The sequence below is a fragment of the Triticum aestivum genome, chromosome 4D, assembly GCF_018294505.1.
Source record: "Triticum aestivum cultivar Chinese Spring chromosome 4D, IWGSC CS RefSeq v2.1, whole genome shotgun sequence".
NCBI lineage: Eukaryota > Viridiplantae > Streptophyta > Magnoliopsida > Poales > Poaceae > Triticum > Triticum aestivum.
In genome coordinates, this window is record NC_057805.1 from 510,257,405 (window position 1) to 510,262,677 (window position 5,273).

Below are 5,273 nucleotides of genomic sequence, written 5' to 3' on the forward strand. Positions count from 1 at the left end.
ATATGAACAATGCATTAGGCAAAACCTTTACTTTTTTCGAAATTTTCTATTTGAACATTTTTTTATGAATGAGAGGAAAAAGGAAAATAAGAAGAGGAAGAAAGGAGAAGAACAGGAGAAATAAATAAGAGGAAAAAAGAAGAAAAAGAAGAGGAGAAGAAGAAAGGAATAGAAGAGAAGAAGAAAAAATATAAAAAAATTCTATTTTTTCTTCTTCTCTCCTCTATTCCTTTCTTCTTCTCCTCTTTTTTTTCTTCTTTTTTTTCTTCGATCTTCTCCTCTATTCCTTTCTTCTTCTCCTCTTTTTATTTCTTCTTCGTTTTCTTATGTTTTATCGGGTCTTTCGTCCTCGATATACCCCTCTCCCGATAACTTCAACACGAGGGGCGGTCGATATACCCCCTCCCCGATAATATTATTTTCCCATGTACGTATGTCGTCGTTGTCGATATAACCCCCTCCAGATAACTTCAACACTTGGGGGGGGGTCGATATACCCCCTCCCCAATAACAATATTTTCCCATGTATGTATGTCGTCGTTGTCGATATATATAACTCCCTCCCAGATAACTTTGACATGATGGACGATCGATATTTATACCCCCTCTTGACCGTGATAACTTATACCACGGGAGCACCCCCCCGGCCCTCTCGCTCGACCAAAACTCTCGAGGACACCCAAACCCTAGAAAAAAAACGATGTCGATCTCCTACCCCCTCCCGCCGCGCCCCTACCCTTGAAGTGTTGCCGAGGCCACCCCAAACCCGGAATAAGCTAGGTCTACGTTTGCACTAATATATCCACCTGATGTCATGTTTGTGTAATAATTGCCATGTTGTAATATTTGCAGAAACAATGGAGCACGGACGAGACGAGCAAGCAGAAGAGGTGTTGGGGGACATAATCTTAGCCGGAGGTGATATCTTGTCGTATCTTAACGACAATGATGGTCTGGAAGAACAGGGTGAAGAAGCAGGCTACGGTGATCGAAGAGTGGAGGAGGAAAGACATGATTATGGTGGCTCCGGTGACCCAATGCTGGTGCAAGAAGGAGCCCGTGGTGACGGCTCCGGTGACCAAACAGAGTCCGGCCAGGTAAATATATTAGTTAAGCCTGTGCTGACTAGCTAATTGATGCATTCATTGTTTCGCTATGTACACATATTAATTAACTCTCGTCTTTCTTCTTTTTTCTAGCCCTCCGGATCGAGCACCACTTCGGTAAAGAGACGAGGCCCGAAGAGAAAGTTGCGCTCGGATGAAAGGTTTGAGATCACAGCAATCGCGCGCGACGGCCAACCGATTGAACCCATCCGGACAAAGGAAGCATTTGCTGCTCAGTGCGGGGTTCTTGTTAGGGACAAGATCCCGATCAGCATCCACCAATGGTATAAGCCTAAGAAGGAAGGCCCTGAGGTGTCTTATGTCAATGATATGCAGAAAGATGATCTTTGGACTGAGCTGAAGGCAAATTTCACCCTACCGCCAGAGGAGGATCCGGAGAAGCTAGTTAAAGAGCAATTAATCAAGTCTCATGCTCTTAAGAAGATGGCAGACCTATTCAGGAGGTGGAAGAATGAGCTGAAAACGATTGTCGACAAAGAAGAGACACCAGAATTCATCGGCCGGTATGAGAAGATCAGAGATCACTGGCCCGCATTTGTGGCCCACAAGACATCGGAAAAGAGTAAGAAGATGTCAGCGACAAACAAGAAGAATGCTGCGAAGAAGAAGCTTCACCATCGCACGGGGTCAGGTGGCTACCTCAAAGCCCGGCCTAAGTGGGCCAAGGCTGAGAATGATCTGCTTGATAAAGGGATCGAACCACAGATAATGAACTGGCCAGACCGTTGCCGGACTTGGTTCTTCGGGGCTGGCGGAAAATTGGACCCTGTATCAGGGAGGTGCGTTTGGACGGACGAGCTTTTGAGAATACCAGTCAAGAGGCTTCAGCACTATATCGATGCAGCGCAGGAAGGGACGTTCGTTCCAGACAGAGAGAACGACGAGCTCACAATGGCCCTCGGGAATCCTGAGCACCCTGGACGGACACGAGGCACGCCAGGCTCCGTTCCGTGGAAGGCTGGTTTTTCGGACGCGGGCGGTTACAAAAGCCAGGAGAGGAGGAAAAAAGTGGAGCAGACCCAAATTCAGAAGCTGCACGAAAGGGTTCAAGCGCGAGAGGAACGAGACGGCAATCGACATGCCGAAACTACCCCCGAAGCTACCCCGCCATCTCAGCGGAGAAGCAGCGTGGCTTCCACCGAGCTGCTTCAGCCGGAGCATGTCTTGACGGCTCCTACTAGCTACCCCGTGGATGCTATCACGGAGTCTCAACATTGCCACCTTATGGCGCAATGGCAGAACTTCAAAGTCAAGGCGGCTGTTGGCTCTGTTTAACCTCCTGAACCCGGCGCAACCTACCACTGCCGGCCGATTCCAGAAGGATATGCTAGGGTGATGGTGGATGAAATAACGGAGGGATTTGAGGACCTCCAGCTTGACCACCCTACCGGTGAAGGGGAGACTCGGCTGGGTTCTACTCTGAAGACTCCATGCCTATGGCGGAAGGAGCTCATCAACCTTCTGAACTGGACGGCTCCGGCGAGTAAGGGCACTCCGCCTCCTCCTCCGCCTCCTCCTCCGGCGAGTGATCAGGGCACTCAGCCTCCTTCTCCGGCGCGAGGCGGCACTCCGCCTCCTCCTCCGGCGAGTGATCAGGGCACTCAGCCTCCTTCTCCGGCGCATGGCGGCATTCCGCCTCCTTCTCCGCCTGCGCCGGCGCGCCAGAGCAGCCAGCCTCCTCCTTCTCCGCTTCGTCAGCAAGGGCGGAAGAGACCCGCCGCCGCTCCGGCTGCTCCGGCACGTCGTAGTCCTTCTCCTCCGCCTCGTAAGCAAGGAAAGAAGACAGCCGCAGCCGCTCCGTCTGCTCTGCCGGCGTCTAGCAGTACAGCTGCCAGAGGCGGGAGGCAATACAGATTCGGTCCTTCTCTGAAGACTCCAGAGAAGTTACCATACGAGAGGACCGAGGAGGAAACCGGGAAGATCGTGCGAGCCGAAGTGACAAACTTCTTTGAAGGGGTGAAAGCAAAGAAACATCCACCTCCGGAGGAGAAGGTAGATCCGGTGAAAGCAAAGCGCACTCTGGCTGCCCTGACAAAACCACCAAAGTCTCCGCTGAGAGGCAACTATGAGCGCATTCTTGCAAAGACATATGCCTAAGCGGAGTGGTCGGGAAGTACTTTCAGTGATCAAAGGTTAAAAGAACGACAAGCTGGGAAAAAATTGCCCAGCTCGGCGAACAAGCGAACCAATCGTGCCCCCCGCTCAAGGTGTCTAAAGACATCGTCGCTAATGATCCGAGGATGGTGGCCGGTTATAGCAATCTTGGAGATTACCTGCCCGACGATGTACATTATGAAATCATGGAGGTGGACGAACACAAATACCATTACGGGAAGCCTCTCGTCAAAGATGAAAAATCTCTAACAACGATGATGCGAAGATTACATGATTGGTACATGAAAACCTGCAGAGAGTCTGATGGGATGAATACTTTGACGCTGAGAGTTAAACCGGAGCATGACCTCGTTGGAATTGAACTGATGAATGTTCCATTTGAGGAGTTCTTCCAGTTTTTCAATCAAAAGGCCCTCGATAAATCAACGATCACTTGCTACTGACTGTAAGTAGTACTACTTCTGTCATTAAGTCTCTCTATATAGGTCAGCTCTTTCATTGCATGTATTTATAATTATCCTCACTATATTATGCAGATTGAAGATCGCCGAATTGAAGAAAAGACAAATCGGTGATATTGGGTTCATTAACACAAATCTCATAGATGCATATACGGTTGAAAAACATGCCAAAGAAGCCGAGGCCAACTTGCTACGATCGTTGGTATTAAATCAAAACAAAGATATAATACTCTTTCCTTACAACTTCAAGTGAGTGCTACTGTCTTGTGCATATTTGGTTTCCCTTATTAGTCCAGGTTATGGTAATGTAATTGATGACTTATGCATGCATGCGCAGCTTCCACTATATTCTCCTAGAGATTAAGCTTGAGCAGGGAGTAGTAACCGTCTTAGACTCGAGACGAAAAGATCCCCAGGACTATGCGGACATGACTCAAATGCTCGAGAAGTAAGTTAAATCGATCATTATCCACCATATCAGCAACGTTGTTCATTTCCTGATATCAAGTAATTGTTTTCTTTGTCTGGCAGGGTTTAGAGAAAATTCACCACAAAAGCTCCGGGACTGCCGAAGAAGCTGCAATTTAGACACCTGAAAGTAAGTACTATAGTAGCATGTTCCGCACATCTCCTAGTGATTCAAGCGCTAGTTTCATCAATACCATTTAGCATGCTTGCTTATCAGTTAGATTGACCTCTATTTCTTGTAAAGTGGTTGTGGCAGGAACAAGGGAATGATTTCTGTGGATACTACGTTTGCGAGTCTATCCGCCACACGACCTGTGAGCGGGGCTACTCTGACGAACAATATGAAGTGCGTAAGCAATAATATTCACAATTTTATTTTATTACCATCATTTGTGTCGAGTTTCATTTATTCATATATATATATATATATATATGTATTGACCCCCTTCTTCAAATTAGATCTTTCGGATGCGTGATGAACTCCTAGCACCAGATCGTATGCGAGCAATTCAAGAGGAATTGGCGGCATTCTTCCTTGACCACGTGATCGCTGAAAACGGAGAATACTATGTGGATCCTGTATTCTTACAATTTAATTAGGAGATTATATTGTAAGAGATAATTATTGTATATATGTAGCCGGTAGTGTCAGATAGATATACGAGAACTTGTTGTTCGACCAATCTCTCGGAGAAGGAGAGGTGGTCGATATCACTTCTCTCTGTATGCATATGTTCATGACGATCTTCTGTTTCCTTCATTTGCTTACTAGCTAGCGTGTCTAGTCCTCTTCATACGTATATAGTACGTAGCGTCGACCAAGCACGGAGATAAGAGAGGACACTTCTCTCTATTAATTAGCTAGCTAACACAATATATGAAACACCTAAATTAACCCCCCAACCTCCCCCCCTTTCAAAAAAAACAAAAACCCCAGCCCCTGAAATGCTGACGTGTGGATGCCTATTGGTCCCAGTTGGTGTCATCAACCGGGACAAAAGGCCCTGCCTATTGGTCCCGGTTGGTGTCACCAACCGGGACCAAAGGCCCCCCTGCCTGGGCTGGCAGCAGCGGCCACGTGGAGGACCTTCTGTCCCGGTTC